At 41.4% G+C, this 22914-nt stretch overlaps 1 pseudogene; it reads right to left on the bottom strand.

The window, feature by feature from the left end:
• Positions 1-1860: 1860 nt before the first annotated feature.
• Positions 1861-18023, bottom strand: LOC138836028 (tubulin beta-2A chain-like; annotated as a pseudogene).
• Positions 18024-22914: the final 4891 nt, after the last annotated feature.

The following is a 22914-nucleotide window of genomic DNA, read 5'->3' as shown; positions in this document are numbered from 1 at the left end:
AGCTTGTGTGGCAATGAATGCAGAGCTCTGGCTAGGAGAAAACAAAAGTCATGCCTGAAAAATACATGGTGGTCTACTGGTAAAATTATCAACAGGAGTTTTCTAAGGAGTGAGGCATGAGTCATTAATTATGAACCAAGAACTACTTCTTCAAAAGTGTAAAGAAACAAGCCAAAGCCACCAGAAAAGACTCATGAAAAGACTCATAAATGAGTACTTAAGAGAAAACAATAATGTTCTTAGTCAAACACTGGTAGATAGGATGGGTGGTGCCTCCATCACAGCTTGGCCTCAATCCTTCACCCACTGAGGAATGAGAGTTCCTTGGCCAGGCCTGCCTTCAGTTCTGACCCAGCAACCTTAGAAGATTTGGGGTCATCCAACCTGGTCAGTTCTAGGACTAGAGTCCTAGGGGAGTCAACACTTACTCCCTAGGACTCCCACAATGGAAGCTATTTGCACTTTGATCTCCCTGGGGCAAGGACACAAAACCTCCTTCTAGTCATAGATCACTCTCTGGGACAGTTTTACTTTCTAATGAGTGAGACCAGCTTGGCTTAAAGATCTCTATCCCACCCCTCCCTACCCTACCCCAACCTCAGGCCTGGTAGAGGAAAACTTACGGAACTTACCATCTCCCAACTTTACTAGCAACAAGGGACTTGCACCTCACCCAGAAGTACCTTTTCCTTAGAGCTTTCTATAATTTGCCATATTCCCATAGCCCTGTTTCTGAAGAAAAAGGTGCTCTTACAGGTTATTGGTGGCCATGGAGGAATGCTTGGCACAGACAACCTGCCTGGAGCCTCACTGAAAGAAGAGTGAAAGATTCTGGCAAAAAGAACCAGTGACTGATTTGGCCTCCAGTGAAAACAGAAGTGTTTACCTTTTTCCTGGCTATTGTAGGTTCTAAGCAATTGAGATTTCTGTTTCACTCACGTAAAGTAAACATACCCAACAGGCTAGATCCATCCATCCCTTATATCCTTACAACACCCTGTGGGCCTCAGACAGCTTTGACTGCTGGAAAAATGAACGTGAGAATGGGTCATTGGGACAGGCCATGTCTCCCCTCCTCTCCTTGACTTGGAAGTACTGTGTCAAGCAGTTCTGGATACACTATGGGACTAGTCAGCTTCTCAGCCTCTCACTCCCTCAAACAGCTAGAGTCACTTCTGTACTTAAAGCTCCAGACACCTTGAGAAACTACCCTGGAAACCAGGAACTTGCACTCATCCTGTGAGTGCTGCTTCATTGCCAATTGAACTCTAAACACAGGGATCAGTGTTCCTGATACTGTTTCTGGGGAATGTGACTGAAATCCCTCTGATGGGACATGAGACAAGAACCTGTGGTTGTCTGAAGGAGAAGTAGCATCTGGATCTAGTTTTCTTTCTCTTCAAACTGCTTTTTTGCTACTTGCATGCTTTTGAGAGATTGAAAACTATAAAACTGGGCCAGGGGGAAAAACAACAACATTGGCACTTGTCATCCTCCTCTTCAAAATAGCAGAAAAACCATGAATTTAATACTCCTCTTGAGTACCAGTCCTATATTGTTAAGATTAAATCCTTCTGGCCAAATTTATATTTCAAATACACTGAAAGAATAAAAAGGATTCTAAAGAAGAATAAGGGCTCAGGGTATAAAATGTATACTTCTTTATTTATACAAATAGGGTTTTAAAACAATCATATTTAAAAGAAATCTGCATTTTTACATTCACCGTCAGTGAGTTCCTGACAGAGAAGGCTGAGCATGATGATACATAGCAAGGTCCCACTGCAGGACAACAGTAGCTCAGGAAAGCACCATTTATTTGAGAAGCCGTAGGCAGGCTCTGGCATTCCTGTTGCACTGCTAGCAATGGGAAGTCTTAAACCTCTTCTTCCACAAGACTTCTTCAAATTCCCCCTGTTCATCAGCAGTGGCATCTTTGCATTGCTGGTACTTGGACACCGGGTTGTTGATGTTGCTCTCAGCCTCAGTGAACTCCGTCTCATCCATACCCTTGCCTGTATACCAGTGCAAGAATGCCTTGTGCTGCAACATGGCACTGAACTGCTCTGAGGTGTGCTTGAAGGGTTCCTGGATGGCTGTGTTGTTACCAATGAATGTGGCCAACATCGTGAGGCCATGTGGGGGGATGTCACACACAAGTGTCTTCACGTTGTTGGGGATCCATTCTGCAAAGTAGCTGCTTATTTGTTCTGCAAGTTGAGCATCTGCTCATCCACCTCCTTCATGGACATGCGGCCTCGGAAGATGGCAGCCGCTATCAGGTAGCAGCCATGGTGGGGATCACAGGTTACCATCGTGTTCTTGGTGTCAAACATCTGCTGGGTGAGCTTGGGCCCTGAAAGAGCATTGTACTGCTGGCTGGCATGGCTGGACAGGGTGCAAGGCCAGGCATGAAGAAGTTCAGGCAGGGGAAGGACACCATGTTCACAGCCAGCTTGTGCAGGTCTGCATTCAGCTGGGCAGGGAAGCACAGGCAAATGGTGACCTTGCTCATGGTAGCCAACACCAGGTGGTTCAGGTCTCCATAGGTGGGCATGGGCAGCTTCAGGGTGCAAAAGCAGATGTCATACAGGGCCTCGTTGTCAATGTAGAATGTTTCATCTGCATATTCCAACTGGTGGACAGATAAGATGGTGTTGTAGGGTTAGGTGAGGATGATAGGGTTAGGTGGATAAAGGCTCAGCCCAGCACTGGGAACTAGTGTCTGGATGTTAGGGAGGAGGGGTGCCTGTTAGCCATCTCCTATGGACTATGATGACATATCAAATATGAAGTTGTCTGGTCTGAAACTCTGGCCAAATGGTTCCGATCTCACTGAGTCTAAGGTGCCAGTGTCCAACATCTTGGGCAAGGGCATGACACTGAAGGTGTTCATGATGCTGTCTGGGAACTCCTCTCGGATCTTATTGAGAATCAGGGTGCCCATGCCTGACCTGGTGCCACCTCCCAGGGAGTAGTGCAGCTAGAAACCCTGGAGACAGCCACACCTTTCTGCTCACCACTTCCAACACTGACTCCACCAGCGCGGCTCCCTCTGTGTGGTGGCCCTTGGCCCAGTTATTGCCTGCCCTGTTCTGGCCTATCAGACACAAAGACATGATGAGACACATACTCCAGGAATAATGACTGTGTTATATGCATTGTGAAGACTATAGGCTCCTCTGAGCAACTTTGGCTATTATTTTAGATACACTTTGGTGAAATAAAGGAAATGTTTTCTTTTTTTGGGTCCAGTCATGGGCCTGAACTCTGGGCCTGGGCGCTGTCCCTCAGCTCTTCAGCTCAAGGCTAGTGCTCTACCACTTAAGCCACAGCACCACTTCTGGCTTTTTTTTTCCTGCTTATATGGTGCTGAGGAATCGAACCCAGGGCCTCATGCATGCAAGGCAAGCACTGTACTGCTGAGCCACCTTCCTAGCCCTCAGGAAATGTTTTCAATGTGTCTGGGACCCTACAAATCACCCAGGTTCTAAAGAAAGTAAAGACAATGTGGAGGAAGATACATTTTAACCCAAACCACGTGCGTACTTCTAAAAATGAGCAGAGCCTGGGGATGGGAAGGGGTCTCAGTGGTAGAGTGCTTGCCTCACATGCACAATGCCGTGGGATCGATTCCTCAACACCACATAAACAGAAAAAGCCAGAAGAGATGCTGTGGTTCAAGCGGTAGAGTGCTTGCTTGAGCTGAAGAGCTGAGGTACAGTGCTCAGGCCCAGAGTTCAAGCCCCACGACCGACCAAAAAAAAAATGAACAGAGCCTGCCTCAATAATGGAAAAGTACTTACTTTCACAGGAGGAACAGGAGAACAGAATGGTAAGAGGGAAGCTAAGCTGCAGGCACTTGTCTGCACCTTGCTCATACATAGCTGTGCTTTGATTTCTGGTGTCCTGAAGTGGTTCCCTGTTATTGCCAGGTATTTGAAATGGCCAGCAGCGCTGAAACCTTGTTGGAGGCATTCCCTGCTCGCTGTTCATTCCCTTCAGAGGCTGTTTGCAGACTGGCATTTATCTGTGCTGATTGAGTGGCCAGGGACATGACTCCCATGGACTGAAATAGGTAGGTTAGGTGAGGATGATATCTAGATGGATAAAGGCTCAGCTCAGCTCTGGGAACTGGAGTGTGCCTGGATGTTAGGAAGGAGGGGTGCCTATTAGCCATCTTCCATGGACCATGCTGACCTACTAAATATGAAGTGTCTGGTCTGAAACTCTATGGTTCCAATCTTACTGAGTCTAAGGTGCCAGGCTCTACATCCACCATGATGGCCCAAGGAACATATTTGTTGCCTGTGGGAACAAGAGTTGACTTAGGCCTATACTTGACAAGGAACTTAGGGGCAGAGCTTATGATTCTAAGTGGCTCTCAGCATTCATTACAGAAATTACAGCATTTCAGACATGGAAACAGAAAAGATATCTTGAGAATGAATCACCATGCAAGAGGCTTCAGCAACTTTAAGGACGTTTGCAGTTGTCTATTTCCATGCATTTCATTCCTTTGCTTTGGGCATGGTGGCTGAAATCTCAGCTACTCAGAAGGCAAAGATGAGCATCAGGCTTTGAGTCTAATGGGGCAAAAGAAAGATGACAACACCTTTTCTTGTTGTTGTTGTTCATGGTGGGGCTTGAACTCTGAGCCTGGGCTGAGTCCCTCAGCTCTTCAGCTCAAGGCTAGCACTCTATCACTTGAGCCACAGTCCCACTTTCAGTTTTCTGAGTTGTTTATTGTAGATAAGGGTCTCAGGGGCTTTCCTGCCCAGGCTGAATTTGAACCATGATTCTCATTTCTCAGCCTCCTGAGTAGCTAGGATTACTGGTGTGAGTCATCATTGCCTATCAGCAAGAACCTTTCTCTTTTTTTGTTAATTTTATTTTTATTGTAAAGGTGCTGTATAGAGGAGTTACAGTTACATGAGTAAGGAAATGAGAACATTTATTGTTGAACATTGTTACCCACTCCTTTGTTGTTCTCCCTTTCCTTCCCCAATTAAAAGTAGCTAGGTGCAGAGCACCATTGGCTCATGCCTATAATCTTAGCAACTGTGGATTTGGAGATCAGAGGATCGCTGTTCAAAGCCAGCCTCGGCAGGAAAGTCTGTGAGACTCTTATCTCCAATAAACTAATAGAAAACCAGAAATGGCACTGTGGCTTAAGTGGTATGGCTGCTTGTTTTGAACAGAAGAGTTGGGGCACAGTGCATAGGCACAGAGTTTAAGCGCCACTGCCGACAAAAAAACAAACAAAACAAAAGAGCCAGGTGTGGCTCTTCAGCAAGTAAATGTAGAGGAATTCAAGTATAATGCTTTCCTGGGTAAAATACATAAAATACATATTTCTTGTGTTATAATGTTTCAATAATTGTTATCAAATAGCACATTTCCCTGTATTCAAATACTCAGAGCAACCTTGGGCGATTACTTGCAATTTGCCATTTAACCTGATTTTTCAAAAGGGATATCAGTTAAAATGATATAAACATGAGTTTGAGATTGCCCCCTTCCTAAACAATCACATGAAGAAAACTGGCCATCCTGCCTGATATGCAGGATCTAATAAAGACACAACATAAAATACTGTTCATAGGAGTGACACAATCCCACACAACTCTCAACCAAGGAACCACAAGATTAAAGTCTTATATCTTACTTAAGCAATATCAACACAAAATACCAAGGTGAGGACATCCCCAAATGTAGATCCATAAAACTCAAATACATTAAATAGCTCTGTCCTTTTGTTTGCACTTTTTCATTGGTTTATTACACAGGAAAACCAATTATCTACGATTCTGTTTGTATACAATAATGTAGAATGGAAACTCTTTATATAAAATTAAATGAATTTCACATTGACATTTACAAAAACTGAAAATCTACTCTGTAGACTTCAGTAAGGTTGTTTGTATTAGGAAAGACAATATGAATCATTTAAAAGCAGTGTTTACACATTATTATTGGGTTTTTCTACATCACAACAATGTTTTCTACTTTAAAAACCTTAAAAAGAATTTATTGTTGGCTAAGTATCCATATTCAAAATGCTGAAGTCCAGAAGTGTTATAGATTTCAGGGTGAGACACTTTATTTATGCTTTGTGATTTGGACTATTCACATATATATTAGTGACTGAACATCCCTCTTTAAAATTTTAAAATTTTCAATTTCAAAAATTTTCTTTTTAGAAATTTAATCTGTATTTTAAAGAGGGCAATGCAACTGGGCTCTGGTTGCTGAAGGGTGAAATTCTAGCTACTGAAAAGTCTGAGATCTTAGGATCGCAGATTGAAGCCAGCTGGGGCAGGAAATTCTGGGAGACTCTTATCTCCAAGAAACTACCTGAAATAGTTGGTGCCATGCCACCTCCTATGCCACCTCTGCATGAGATCGTGTTAGACAAAGAGCTTTAAGGAAGCATGCCTGCAGGAAGAGGGTGTTGGTTCAAGGCATCCCATACACTTGGCTGCACCTTTATAGCCTCTACCTTTATTCTTACTATATTCTTCTTGGCTGTACATTCGTTGCTTTTATTCTCGTTTTGGCTATTTTTCTATTGATCCGTGAACAGAGCATGTTGTTTCTTTCCAGTCCAATGGAGATGACTTCTCTAAATAATAAAGACTAGGACCAAAGATTAAATGTGGGCGATGCCCCAATCAATCTATCATCTGATGTGACGCTGCCTCCAAAAACTCCTACAACTTCACAAGCGGTTTTGCAGCTCACGCATAGTAAACATAAAAACTTAAAATTTCCAAATATGTTACAACAAGCAGAATTAATGAATTAAACTAAGCTAGAAGGAGTTATCCCAGAAGCCCAGAGAGTTCTAAAAAAAGGAACCCCTGATAATAAAAGGAAAAGAAAGATTGAAGAGATGAAGGACAATGCCTATGCCCAGAGTTGAAACCCCATGACAAGAAAAAAAAATCCAGGTGTGGCTAGTCAGCAAGTACAGGTAGGGGGAATTCAGTAAAAGGCTTTTCTGAGGAATTCACAAGTGTATACTCAAAAATTAAAACAAAATATATGGTGGAGTGGCTCAGGTGGATACAGCACTTGACTTACAAGATGGAGGCCCCAAATTCGAACTACAATACCACCCTAAGAAAGGCAGGAACTCCTTCCTTGTCATTAGTATTCCTAGGGACCTATTCTGCCACGGTATTGGAAGCCAGTTGGGAGACACTCACTAGCTGCCTCATTGTAATACACCTCGATTCTCTGCAGCTGTAAGCTGCTGTCTACATAGTAGTTTCCAGTGCAGTCAATGTTGTGCTCATTGCGTAGCATTTCCCAAAACTGAGATGGAAATAGGAGTGTATTATGGCCTAGAATGTTAACTGTCCAAACAATGGATTTTAAAATAACTATAAGAAACCCAAGTCCTGTTGACACAACTATTTTTGTAAAAAAATTAGATTTTTTAAATTAAAAAAGCACAAAAATTGATAGTATTTTAGTTTTGTTAATCTCTTTGCTATCTTGCTGAATAGAAGACATCTGGGTTCTCCTATGAGTATTCTATCTTATGGGATACCATATTCTGTTTGGATTCTATGACCAGAACCTGGTCTTATATGGACATTAAGTTGCCAAAGCAGTAACTTGAAGACTCAGCTAGAAGGGTCTCCAGAACCCCAAGGGTCCTCAGAGCATACACTGATTTAGACAACCACTGATTTAGAAAACACCCAACTTAAGGGAACTGAGTTAAGGCATGAAAACTCAGAGAAATTTGCATTAAGGTGGACGAACTGTTCTCAATTATCTGATACTCATCAGTTGACAAAAAGGGAATCCTCTGTATCTGTCAGCTCAAAGAAACTGCACTCCTTTCATTCAAATCAGACCAAAAATGCATTAGTCTATTCCCAGGAAACTAAGTACAATGACTTGAGTCTCAGGTAAGACAAAGACATGCAAGCCTTACTTAAAAAACCACACCCACCTGGGCCACACAAATTAGGGAAATTGGGGAAACTATCTGGGGGACTTGATTTCCAGGAGGTTAGGGACTACTATGGAGCCCCACCTACCTCAGCCTAGACATGACCACCACCACCTGCACCCTCCAACCCCATCCTCTTCCTCCTCATCCCCCTAAATTTGAGACTGGGATCCTAGGCCAGTGTCATGCTCCCCTTTGCGCCAATCTGGTTGCCACAGTGGCTTGCCTGTATGTACATGATCTCCCTCACGGTGTAGGGCTGCAGAGCAGTTGGATGCGTGTCCTCAGCAGTGGTGTACACAGAAGCAAACAGGTAGGGCTGGGGAGAAGGAATCTGACACAGCCAACTCAGATCCCCATTTAAACCTCTGGTTGTTACAGGGGCAGAGGAGATGGGGTGGACTTGATAGGCAGAGCCAGTAGGTGCTCCAGCTCATTCTTCCTACTGCTGGGTAATCAGAGATAGCTACCTGTTATCACTTAGCCCTGGCATCCAGCTGTCAGCCTCAAGTCAATTAGCACAGCTGCCACTCTATTTGGAACCTCTTGTCACACTGCCATCCACGTCCCACCCTGACTCACAAGAGAGGCTGAACCCTGGGATCCAGGAAGCATGAGGAGGGGCTTCCTTTACACAAGGTACTTGTGCCAGAAGCCAAGAACAAGCCTACCTTCTATTTTTGATAGGAGGGCCTAGAACTGAAGGGGCACGTTCAGCTGTGATCCCAAGAACAAGCACAAACTGTTGGATTCCATGACTGATTTCCATTCTGGGAAGAGTCAGGGGCTTAGGGCCTTGCCTTCATACTCAGGTTTTCTTTTCTTTTCTCTTAAAAGCAGCTTGCTTTATTACTTAAGCCATAGGTCTACTACAGTCTACTTTTTGTTTCATTTGGCTTTTGCTCCAAGCATGAGAACTCAGCTCCTGCTCTCTGTTGTGTGTGTGTGTGTGTGTGTGTGTGTGTGTGTGTGTGTGTGTTTGGCCGGAGTTAGGCACGTTGGTGTTAGGGCTTGAAATTAAGGCCTGGTGACTCTTTTTGAGATTTTTACTATTATTGAGATTAGGTGATTACCTAAATTTCTATTTCAGAATATTGTGGAATAGTGATATTTAGTTGAAGTCACAAACATATTTTAACCTTCACAATGCAAATTGTCATTATTATGGTTGTTAAAGTTTGTGAATTCTATAAGCTTTGACAATACAATTCTATAAGCTTCGACAATACAATTATTTCTTCCAGGTGATATATACATTTCTTTCCTTTTGCTTATTGTAAGACGTTCTGTCTTTCACTCTCATTCCTCTCCTCTCTTTCTGAGGTTTTATTGATTTACTTAGTTAACTGAAGGGTAGGTGGCTCTACTACTTGAGCCACAGCTAAACTTCTGCCTTCTTTAAGTGATTAATATGAGGCAAGAATTCCATGGGTAGTCCAGGGCAGTACAGAAAGGCTTGAAATCTGATGATCAGAGTTCAAAGTCAGCCTGGGCAGAAAAGTCAATGAGACTCTTATCTCCAGTCAACCTAATAGGTGGAAGATAGTAGAGCTGTAGCCTTGAGCAAAACACTTCAATTTTAAGTCCCTCAACTGAACACACTGAAGCAAGTTTCATGGACTTTCCTGTCCAGTATGGCTTTGAACCATGACCTACAGATTTCCGTTTCCTTAGCATTCAGAATTATAAGTGTGAGTCAACATTTACAAATCTTTAATTACCTCTTCTTTCACCTTTTCAGTTATTTATTCTTTCTTTCTTTCCTTTTGACATTTGTTATTAGGCGCTAGCTCTTATGATGTTTTTTGTTTCCCTTGAAACTACCATGCCCTACAACTTTGACCACAGGTAAACTACAGGCTGTTTTTCTTTTTTGCAGCTCTTTTTCTAGGGCTTAAACTCAGGTCACAGTGACTGAAGTTCTATTTTTTTTAATTGAGTGGTGGTTCTTAGGTCTTGAAATTAAGTCAAGATGACTTTCCTTGAGGTTTATTTATTTTTACCTTAATAGTAGCTGGTATCACTACTTGAGCCACAGCTCAACTTTTGCATTTTTTGTGGTTAATAGGAGATTAGAATATCAATAGAAAGTCAAGAGCATTACAGAAAGGACTGAAATCTGAGAATCATGGTTCAATGCCAGTCTTGGGCAAGAAAGTCAATGAGACAATTATCTCTAATAACCACCAAGAGGTTGGAAGAAGTAGACCTGTAGCCATGAGCAAAACATAGCAAGTTCAAGCGCCCATACTGAACACAGTAAAATATGTCTCCTGTACTTTCCTGCCTGGGCTGGCTTTGAACCACAGTCCTCAGTTTTCAGTAATATGAGCAGGTAGACTTACAGTTTTGATTTAGAAAGCCTTAATAGCTCCTTTTCCACCTTTTCATTTATTTGATTGTCCCTTCCCCCTTTTTCAAAGTTTATGTCCTTTATTATTAGGGCCTACTCATTTATGCTCAGTATTTAATTAATTAATTTATTGATATTGTCAGTTGGGGGCTTGAACTCAATGCCTAGTAACTGTCTGTCAGGGACACAGCAGGTACACTACTATTTTCAGACACAGTGCCACTTCTACTTAGTTGGAAAAAAAACAGTCACCAGGGGACTTTTTAGCCGAGGCTGGCTTCCAAATGTGATTCTCAGATCTAAGCTTCCTGAGTAGCAAGGATTACAGGCATGAGCCAGAGGCACCTGGCTTGTTTTTTTTAGATCAAAACTACCAGGCTCTACATTTAGGCCACACTACTTCACTGTCCATGAGATTTTTGGCCTTTTGTTTTTTGCTCAAAGCTAGCAGGAACAAAAACTCAACTCCTGAGGGTTCTTTTGGGGGGGAGGGGAGGCTTGAATTCAAGGCCTAGTGACTATGAGGGTTGTTTTGTTTTATTTTGGGTATTTTGTTTTTCATTTCAAAGCTAGCAGGCTCTACTACTTGAGCCTCAGCTCAACTTCCGCCTCTATTTTTCTTTTAGTGGTTAATAGTAGATAAGAGTCCCATGGGAACCAAGGCACTACACAGTATCCTAAAATCTAAGGATTACAGTTTAAAGCCAGCCTGGGCTAGAAAGTCCATCAGACTCATCTCCAATTAACCAGATGAGACAGGAAGTAGTATTTTTAAACTTGAGTAAAAACCCTCAAGTTCAAGCCCATGTCTAGCACACTCAAAAAGAAGTTAGTTGGACTTTCCTGCCCAGGCTGGATTCGAACTGTAATCTTTACATTTCAGCTTGGATTAAAGATATGAGTCTATATTATAAAAAAACTAATTGGCTCTTTTCTTCTTCACATACATTTATTTATTTGTTGGTTCTCTCTCTTGTTTTTAGGGCCTCACCAATCTTGCTGAAGGATAGAATGCTCTAAAAGTTTAGTAACAGTTGCAATTTGGTTCATTTTTTGGTTTTGGTGGTTAGTAGGAGGGAAGTATAGACACTCCCACAAGGTCCTGAATTATACTGATTGCGGTTCATTGTCAGAGGACAAGGAAAGTTCATGAAATTCTTATCTCAAATTAACCTCCAAAAGATTGGAAATGGTCAAGCAAAAACTTGTAGATCATATCCCAGAAAGGAACACACACACACTCATACACACACACACACACACACACACACACACACACACACACACACACACACACACAATGGGCTTTTTACACACACACACACACACACACACACACACACACACACACACACACACACACACAATGGGCTTTCCTGTCCTGGCTGGCTTGGAATAGTAATGCTCGATTTCAGTGTTTTGAGTAGCTAGAATTTCAAGTGTGAGCCACCAGTTTCTTGTTAATTTTTATCATTTCTAAGACTCTTTGTGCTCTCTTGTACTTTTTTAAAAATTTATTTTGTGGTTGTCTTAGTGCTAGATCTGTTTTTCACTTACCTTTTTTTAAAACTTTTTTTTCTTAGCTTTATCTTAGCTTTTTTTAGGCTCAAGGTTGCTGCTCTACCACTTCAGCCACAGTTCCACTTCTTTTTGCTGATTAGTTGGGAATAGGAGGCTCATTGACTTTCCTGCCCAGGCTGGCTGTGAACCACAGTCCTCAGATTTGAGGATACTGTGTAGTGCCCTTGAATTCCTGTGGGACACTTCTGTCCTATTTACCACCAAAAGATAAAGAGAGTGGGGCAGAAGTTGATCTGTGGTTCAAATAAGAAAGCCTGCTAGCTTTGAATTTAAAAAAAAATACTTGGAAGTCTAATTCTGGTACTAATTGTACACTATTCAAACAAAACAAAACAAAACCAAAAACAAAAACAACTTATGCGCAGTGACCAGGTAATTAGGATTCCTAACTGATAACCTGAACTCATTTCCCAAAGCCTTTTTAAGATATATATGGTCATTTGTGTCAGCTGAGGAGAGATTAAAGAACAAGGCTTTACAGGCCAGTTACTCAGGACTTGGAAATCAGGATCCATTGGCAAAGCTTTTCAGAAAATGACTAAAAACTCACTCTTCACAATTCCAAATTGTTCTTCCTTCTGTGCAAGGGAAAGAGGGATGAGAAGGAAGAAATATGGGAACTAAGAAACCTCAAACAAGGTAAGTTATGTTAACTTTATTAGATAAAGTAAAACATAGGTGTACGGTGTGAAATCCAGAAAAGGACATGTCACCTCTGTGTGGATCCCAGTTAATTTAGTTAATCGATGGTAAGAAGTAAAACCCACTATTGTATTTATAGAAAGGAGGTACATGGCAGGCAAGTCAGTTCACTAACTTCAAGGATTTTGAACATAAAGGAGTGAAAGTGTTTGATTCTGTTTGGGCAACAGGAAGGAACAGAGCTGAGGAGGACTGAGATGTGCAGACATTCCCCAAGAAAGATCTCACTGATATCAATTCTTCAGATGCATGCTGGTTGCCAGTGGCTTATGCCTGTAATACTACTCAGAAGGCTTAGATCTGAGGATTGTGGTTTGAAGCCATCTGGGATAAGAAAGTTTGTAAGTCTTTTATGTTTTACAACTCAAGAATATTCATATTTGTTGCTAATTGCAACCCAAGGCAGTGCAATAGGATACCAAGCTGAAGAAAATTAGAAAATACCAGACAGGTATAGAGAAAAAGAAAAAAAAAATCAATGAGGACCTTGGGTACCAAGGCTTACTGGCACCTGGGCCCCAGGTCACACAAGCAATCATATTTATTTGAATTCACGCTGGGAATGTTACCATGGATACATGCAAAAATGAAGCTTCTATATTGCAATCAGAGCCACCACAGTGAGTGAGAAACACTGGTTCCCTTTTTGTTTTGAGAAAGGAGAATGCAACCCAGAGAAAATCCAGACATTTGGTCTATTTTATCTAGTTTCCTAGGTTAAGTTGTCAATTCTTTTACCTCCCAGGCTTCAAGGCCTTTAAAGCACTATGGAAGGGGGCAATAGCTTAACCCTCTCCAGAGCTGTGCTTTTTTGTAAAATTGTGAAAATACCATACAGAGGAGTACAATTACATTGGCAAGATAGTGAGTACATTTCTTATCAAGCATTCTTACCTCCTCCTTTGTTTCCCCTTACCATCCCTTCCCTTCTCAACCCCCCTTCTCTCCCTCCACCCCCCACCGAAGTTGTAAAGTTCGTTTTTCAACATAACATCTTATACATTTCATTGTTGTAATGGGGTCACCTGTAACCCTATTTATATATTTATTGATTGATTGATTTTTTATTGTGAAAATACCATACAGAGGAGTTACAATTGCATGGGCAAGATAATGAGTACATTTCTTATTAAGCATTGTTGCCTCCTCCTTTGTTTTCCCTTCCTATCCCTTTCCATCTCCCATCCCTCCCCCATCCTTCCCCACACCCCTCCCTCCCGCTCTTCCTACCCCACCCCAAAGTTGTAAAGTTCGCTTTTCGACATAATGTGTTGTACATCTCATTGTTGCAATGGGTCCACCAGTATCCCTATTTAAACAAATTGTTTTTCTTCCCTTCCTTTCCACAAATTATACCAACATCAAATACAGTGAAAGCAGGGCTAATACCATGGGGGAGGTACATATAAAGCAACAAAGAAATCATTTTATAAGTATGTTGGAAACAATCTCAAGAAAGAAAAAAACTTTGAATCCTTATCTTGGGGTTCATTTCACCTAACATCAACTTGTCTGACAGTTTCTGTTTGTCTCAGACATATACTAGTTATTTCAAATAACTTTGGGCCTGGCTTACTTCACAGAGCTGTGTTTTAACCTTTGCATGGTCAGCTCTCAGCTTTCTGAGTACTATTGAGGTGGTGTTCCAACCTCTCAAACCTTTTCCAGGTTCAACAGCTCAGCTCGAGTCTCCTACACCTATTAATATTAATAGTATAGATTACAAACAGTAAAAAGATAAAAATAACATTATACATTTAAACAGAAATAACTGACTGCATTCATTTATCCAGGACAAAAAATTTAGCACTGCTGTTTAAGTCACTAATAACACTTTTTTAAGATATACTTTCATGGATTTCATAAAACTTCCTATATACTCCTTAGAGTGTCTTTTTACCTCCCATTTTTATTTATTGCATTTGCATAGTAGTATATCATCCTTAAAATCATATCACCTCATAATTAAAGTTTATCTTGTAAGTAAATACTTATGGGACTCCAATAAAATATCAAAAAAGCTGAAAGTGGATCTGTGGCTTAAGAGCTATAGTACAAGCCTTGAGCAAAAGAGGCTCAGGGGCACTGTCCAGGCCCAAAGTTGAATCCCTAGTGTCCACACATACACCCCCCCCACCCCAGACCCCACACACAATCAGATGATAATGTCTATGAAGTTCTTCCTTAGGATGATCTTGGTGATGTCAGCAACTGTATGAAGTTTCTATCTCTCTTCCATGCATTTGTGGTAGTAGACAGCAGAGTCACTGTAGTATAACATGTGTCTAAGATGGCATTAGCAAAGGCTATCATGTAACATATCCAACATAATGTCCAGCTCTCTTGATGGTAGATCTGCACATCTTGAGACTTGATGTGACCCATGTACTCCTAAACTCGCTTTCCCATCCTCTGTGCCACCTGCTGCAATGATTCACTATCCACACCAAATAGGCTTTCATAACCTTTCCCTAATTATCTGAATACTGGATGCCAGAGATGTCATGGAGACACTCTGTGGCTATTCCCCTCCCCTGACAGTCCATTTTACCTCCTATGCTCTCCTCACAGATGTGGGCAATGGTCTCTGAGAGACTTCGTGCCTCATCTTGGAGAGATTTAGTTTCATTGTATCCATAAGCTTTGGGAAATCATGCAGTGAAGGGTCCAGGTTAGGAACATAGCTCCTCCTTCTGCAGGTTTTCCTGTATGTTCTCTTGGCCATTGAACAGAAGGGGGGTCTCTGAAAGGGAATTTATATGGTGTTCTCTGTCTGTCTTGGTCCATATAACATAGAACCACTTTCCCATCCCTTTAATGATTTAGACATGCTCCATGTGATTTGTGCTGCACTGCTCTCAATGTAGTAACAATGTAGAGGACACAACTGGATGTTGTATGGATAGCTGTCCATACTTGGGCATGAGTCCCCTTCCAGCCAGGGCCCATAACTCCATGCTGGGAAAGTGAGAGGAAGATTAGCTGGCTTATATCTATGTAGTCTGAATGACCCCAGGAGGCATTGAGGCCTCCTTTTCATGTCCATGGCCCCTCAGCATATTGATAAAGAATGACACACCATGCCCAATCATCACCAAAATGCTCACCTGGTCCTGGGCATTATCACCACCATCTCACCCACTTCTAGAATATTCCCTTTTTCAAGGCATTGCCAATCCTCCTCCTTGCATTCTCAGTTAAAATACTGCTGTCCATGAGTAAAGAGCAGAAGACAAGGAAGCAGCTACCCTAGGGAAAGTAAATACTGGACCTCTTCCATGGTGAGAAGATAATGCAACCTGCAACTATAAAATAGCGAAGGACTTAAGATGGTTGTGCACACAGTTTGTGTAGAAAAAATGCCAGACCTAGTATGCCCTGTTCAGAGTTTCAGTCCATAATCGTCTCTAACAAAGTCATCTCAGGTACAGATAAACCAAGTTCATAGTGTCTTTCCTTCTTTTATTCTGTGCCTTTCTGGGGCTTGCAATCAGGAAATGGACACTATACCTGTAGTTTGTTTTTCCCCTCAAGTCTACTGCTTTACCAGTGGAGCCACAATTCTACTTCTAGATTTTTTTTGTACATAATTTGAGATAAAATTCGTATAGGCTTTCCTACCCAAGTTGGCTTCAATCACTGATCCTCAGCCTTATGAATAGCTAGGAGTACAGGCTTGGCCACTGAGCCTGGCAGCAATACTCTTCCTTTTTTATTTCCTTTTCTTTATTGTTTTTGTCAGTTACGGGCATGAATTCTGGGCTTGGGCACTGTCCCTCATCTCTTCAGATCAAGGCTAGTGCTCTACCACTTGAGCCACAGCGTCCCTTCCAGCTTTCTTTCTGCTTATATGGTACTGAGGAATTGAATTCAGGGCCTCATGAATGCAAGGCAAGCACTCAACCATTGAGCCACCTTCCCAGCCTCATTTTCGTTTTCTTAAAAAATATTATTAGGAATATGATGTTCAGAGGGGTAACAGTTAAGTCAGTTAAATTAAACAGTTGTCAGGTAATGAATACATTTTTGGGGGATAATTACACCCCTTCCCTTGCTCTCAGTTTATCCCTCCCACTGTGGCTTTTTTGTGGTTAACTGGAGATAAGGGTCTTCCAGACTTTGCTGCCCAGGGTGACTTTGAACCACAATCCTCAGACATCAGTCTGCTGATGAGCTAGGCTTGAGCTTTAAAGTCGGGATGACTGTTCTGAAGGTTGTTCTATATTTTCTATGGGCTGTGGGCCTGAATGGACTTAGGCAGTGAATGCCAGGCAGGTCTGTCATCTGGAAGCATGTGTCCTACTTAAGCCTGACTGGCTCTCAGAACAGATAGGTGATGCTTTCAGAGCAAGAACCAGTGTGTACTAGCTCAACAGAAGTCCTCACTATATTTATCTCATTCAACAACTACTGGGTTGCTTATCTTATCAACACTTTTTCTTTCTTAAGAATATATGTATTGTAAGATTGCAGTAACTACAGATTTGTAATGGTCTAAGAATATATGTGTGTTATCATATTTAATATCCAAACTACATAACTGCTCCAAATCATGTTTTATTTATCTTAAAGTAGTTCTTGAATAATACTCTTTATTAGTAATGATATTATTAATATAAGTATTAAAGTTCTTCAAACATGTTTCTCTTATTAGATTAATCCTTACAGTGACATTGAAAACACCTTCTGGAGCAGCAATGGAAAAGATACTTGGTGAATACTAAGAATGAGGGATGAGAAGTGTGAAAAACTAAGAGACTTACAAGTGTGACTGGGAAACATCTTCCACAGAGCAGAACCCCAGACTTTTGAAGGTATGTCAGTGTGAGAATAGGTCTTCAACCAGTTCACATGACCACATGGGTGAGTCTCAATGTTGCCACATAGATTCCTATATGAAAGACTCATGTCTGATGGGCTTTCACAACGCCAGATTTATGAAAGTTTGCTGTCTTCTTTCCTTCAATATTACTTCATACTTTAGTATTGAGTGCATTTTTTCTTTAAAGCATGAAAAAAACACCATCTTTTGGACTGAGGTGTTTCCTGTCTCCCTAAGAATAGCTCTGGTATTTAAGAGGATTCCTGACAGGTTCCAGTGCCTCACTTCTTTAATACCAGCTACTCATGAGGCTGGGATTTGAATATCACAGTCGAAGCCTGCCTTGGTAGGAGAGTCCATCAGAATCTCATCTCCAATCAACTACCAAAAAAGCCAGAAGTGGAGCTGTAGAGAAGCCTGAGTCCCTGCCCAGCCTTCAGGCACACACACACACACACACACACACACACACACACACACACACACACACACACACACACACACACACACACACGTGTCTTCCTGCCAGGCTTGTCCATGGGGTCCCATGAAATTGTTGGAGACCTCTCTTCAAATGGACTCACCCTTGTATTCATGCCTTTAATGTGGAAATTGACTCTCAGTCAATTTTGCATCCCACTTCCTCTGCTTGTTTTCTTAGGTGAGTCTTGTAGCTCAATACAGCTGTCCATACACTTCAAGATGCTGCTTATGATCTCAGGGCATGCATTCACACTCCAAATGGAAAAATAAAATATAACCTGAGGGTCTTGTTTAAATAGGGATGCAGGTGGACCCATTGCAACAATGAGATGTACAAGTCATTATGTCAAAAAACGAACTTTGCAACATTGCTGGGGGGGGGAGGATCTGTTAAGGGGTAAGGGAAGGTATGGGAAGAGATGGGAAGGAAAACATAGGAGGAGGCAACAATGTTTGATAAGAAATGTACTCATTATCTTGCCCATGTAATTGTAACCCTTTGTACAGTATTTTTACAAAACAAAAACCAAAACAAGAACAAAAAACAAAAAAACAAATCAGCAACTTGCAGATGGCTGCCGGTTTTACATTTGTTTTCTTTGCAAGGTCACCATACTGGGTCTGAATGACATGGCTGAAAAGTGTTTCTAACCTGGCATTGCTGAAGTCTGGCAGGCTACCAAGGAAGCCATAGGCCAACACGGCCACATAGGCCCTGTGTTCGAAGCCTGGTCCTGACCCCTACCAATGCAGGGAGATGCTAAGAGTCTGGTTCCTATACATAGGAATACCGATAGAAGGTTATGAATGTCAAGGTTGAATTAGTTGTTCCTTAATGATAATACTATAAAATTAAACAGAGTGATTTTAAGAGGCCAATGGATTTTAATGGATATTTTTTGACACATTAAAAGAATACTATTAATTACATGGACACAATAGATTCAGGACAGTAGTTGATTTAATCAATATTTCATTAAGGATGGAAATGAAAATATTAATTACATGGAGGCATAATAAATACCCAAGAATTGCTAGGAATGTAGTTTATATAACTGAAGAATGTATAGACATCTCTGGCACTCTTTAAAGATCTATATTTATTTGTGTAGTACCATCTGCATGTCAATCTGTTCTTATTTTGTCAATCCCTGGGGCTTGATCTCAGGTGCTGGGAACTTCTTGTAAGCTCTATATGCCCCAGGCTGGTGTGCTGACACTCACCCATTCATGAATTGGGCCATGTAGGCTATGAGTGCAGATGCCAGCCCTCAGAAAAATTGAATGGTGGAGTAAGAAGCCTATGGTGACACATGTTTTCCTTTTCTGTGAAAGTCCTGGGTGTCAGGTGTGAAGTTTCATACATAGGCAAATCTATATCTTATGTAATAAATGTAGTAAATGTTTCATGTGTAATAACAGTCAATAAAAATAAATGGTAAATAAATAAAATAAAACAAAAAATAAAATGAATAACTATACTAAATGCAATATAGAGTCAACATACAGGGCTCGATCTCAGGGCCCTGGAACTGCCTGGCAGCTGAATTGGCTAGAGGCTGCTGTGCTGGCAGTCACCCATTCATGAACTGAACCTTCTAGGCCCTGAGTTTAGATACCAGCTCTGCCAAAAATGTAATCATGGAGTGAGAAGCCGAGTGTGACACGTTTTCCTCTTCTTTGAAAGTGCTCGGTGACAGGTAGCTTGTATAAATTGTATGCAAATCTATATGCTATGCAATAGGATGTCATAAATGTAAGAAATGACATAGGTGGAAGAAAAACAGATTGAATTAGTAGTGAATCATTCTGGGATAAAATTCAACGCAATAAATATAGGACTTGGATTAAGTTTAATTAATATTTTATTGAGCATTAAGAGAATAAAAATTACATGGAGACATAATTAAATACCTAATAATGGGTAGTAACACACGATGCATAATTTAATTTGTCTCATTTATAAAATATGTGATTATATGTATGGATGTATGTACATATATGATAAATAATAACAGGATATTGAGTAATTATTAATGCTTTATCAATTGTTCAACTGGGACACATCATTAAATGGAGACATAATTTAAAACCTAATAATTGGTAGTAATATTATCTATAATTCAATAATATACAGACATCTATCTTTTTGTGTATATAATACTTATATACAGGAAGCTCTACCCATTTATACCTCGTTCACTCCTGGGGCTCGGTGGTTGAGTGCTCGCCTAGTAAGCAAGAAGCCCTGGGTTGGATTTCTCAGTGCCACATAAACAGAAAATCCAGAAGTTCTGCTGTTTTTCAATCAATTAAATGCTAGCCTGGAGCACCAACACTTAGGGACATTTTCTAAGCCCTTACTCAAGCCCCAGGACTGCCGCCAAAAAAAGGTAGAATGTTCTACCTGCAATGATATAAGGACAGGACTTCAAATACATCAGCACAGAGCAAGCTAGGAGTCTGGTGCTGACAGCTGCCACCTAACCTGACTTAGATATATGTAAACGGCTGCAACCCAGCTGCACGGAACCAGACGCTGATGGCTGGCTTAACCCCATCATCCTAACTGTTTGGGAGCTTTAAAACTCAGCCCTGGTAGGAAGTCTGTTAGACTCTTTAAAATGTGGCCCCTAGTGGCAGAGCTCTAGCCCTGAGCAAATGTTATTAGAACAGTATCCACATACTTTGAGTTCAAGCCCCATGGTTAACCCCCCACACAAAAAAACACCCCTCTAAGCCATTAGATGTGATCTTGTGTGGTTTGTGAAATGTTCCTCAAAGAGGGGTAATACTGATGAAACCACCCTAATTCTAATGACAATTTGTGGAATAGAGCTATGTGCTGAGCCCTTCATAGGGTGCTCTGTGCTGAGTCTTGCACAGGGTGCTATGTGCTGAGTCCTTTACAGGTTGCAGTGTGCTGAGTCCTGCATTGGGTGCTGTGTGTTGAGTCATGCAAAGATTGTCACGTGCTGTGTCCTTCATAGGGCACATTCATTCATCTGGTCCTTGTAAGATCTCCACAACTGAGATGATTTTGCAGACAAAAAATGTGATATATATATATATATATATATATATATATATATATATATATATATATATATATAATCACATTCTATGCCTCCATAAGAAAAAAATGACATTGCCACATTTGTTAGGAAATGGAAAGACTTGGAAAAAATTATATTAAGTGAAGTAAGACAGGCCCAAAGAAACATAGGTCCCATGGTTTTCCTTATTTGCAATAACTAGTATATGCCTGAGACAAGCAGAAAATGTCAGATATGTTGCTCTTAGGCGAAATGAACCACACCATAAGGATTCAAATGTTTTTTTCTTTCATGTGGTTGTTTCTAACATATTAATAAGATGATTTATTTGTTGCTTTGTAGGTCTCTCCCCCACAGTATAACCCCTGTTTTCACTGTATTTGATGTTGGTATAATTAATGGAGGGGAAGGGAAAAAGCAAATTGTTTAAATAGGGATACAGGTGGACCCATTGCCACAATGAGATGTACAATTCATTATGTCTAAAAACGAACTTTACAACTTGGGGGGTGGGGAGTGAGGGGGAAAGGATAGGAAGGGGAAACAAAGGAGGAGGCAACAATGCTTACTAAAAATTGTGTTCAATACTTTGCCAATGTAATTGTGACCCCTCTGTACGGTATTTTCACAATAAAGAAAAACAGGAGTTTGATTAAAAAAAGAATATTGTGGCTCAGATGTGTCCCCATGGCATGGACAAAATTATGTATTACTGAAGGCTAGTGAGTTGTCTCATGCAGACAATTGTTTTGTTCTATTTTTACTCAGTCATGAACCTTGAACTTGGGGCCTAGGCACTGACCCTTACCTCTGGGCTCAGGATAGCCCTCCACCACATGGAGCCAAGGAACTCCTTGCAGCAGAGTGCCACTGCCTAGGGGTCTATAGCTGAGGTCTGTCATCCTGCCATCTCAGGAAGCTGAGATCTGAGGATCTGGGTTCCAAACTATCTCAGACACAAAAGGTCCCAGGAGACTATTATCTCCATTGACCACTAAGAAACCTGAAGTGAAGTTTGGTGTTTGTTGCTCATGCCTGTCATCCTAGCTACTCAGGAGGATGAGATCTGAGGATCATGGTTCAAAGCTAGGCTGGGCAGGAAAGTCCTTGAGACACTTAACTCCAACGAACCACAAGGAAACCTGAAGTGGTGCTGTGGCTCAAGTGGTAGAGCACAACACTTGAGCTGAAGAGCTCAGGGACAGCACCCAGGTCCAGACTTTAACTGCTACAACAGACAACAACAACAACAAGAAAAACACAGAAACAAACTAACAAACCTGAAGCAGAGGGCTGGGAATGGGCCTTAGGGGTAGAGTGCTTTGCATATATGAAACCCTAGGCATGATTTCTCAGGACCACATCACTAGAAAAAAGCCTGAAGTGTCTCTGTGGCTCAAGTGGGAGAGAGATATCCTTGTACAAGAGAAACTAGGTACACTGCTTAGGTCCTAAGTTCAATCTCCAGGACTGGTGTATGCACGAATGCACATGGAACACACACACACACACACACACACACACACACACACACACACACACACACACACACACACACACACACACACACACACACCAGAAGTGAAGCTGTGACACCAAATGGTAGAGCAGTGGGTTTCTGCACTGAGCTCATGTTCAGCACTCAGTCCCTGTGTTCAACCCCAAAACCTAGCCACCCAGAGCCCAACTAGGACAGGTCAAATATTTCAAAACCTGATGAGTTTCACCAGCCCTAGATGATAAGAAGCGTTGTGATATCCGACATGTGCTTGATTTCCCAAGGTTCCAGAAACTTAGGAGAGGCATCATAGGCCCATCATTGCCTGCAATTAAACATTTCAATAGGTTCAGTGCCCTAGTTGTCCGCCAGAAGGACTCCTGAATTATATTGAACAATGTATCTGAACACCGGAATTTAGTCTCACAAAGGCAAGATAAGTGCAGGAAA

The sequence above is a fragment of the Dipodomys merriami genome, unplaced genomic scaffold, assembly GCF_024711535.1.
Source record: "Dipodomys merriami isolate MVZ:Mamm:240054 unplaced genomic scaffold, mDipMer1.0.p SCAF_247, whole genome shotgun sequence".
Taxonomy (NCBI): domain Eukaryota; kingdom Metazoa; phylum Chordata; class Mammalia; order Rodentia; family Heteromyidae; genus Dipodomys; species Dipodomys merriami.
This window is presented reverse-complemented; position numbering and strand designations above follow the sequence as displayed.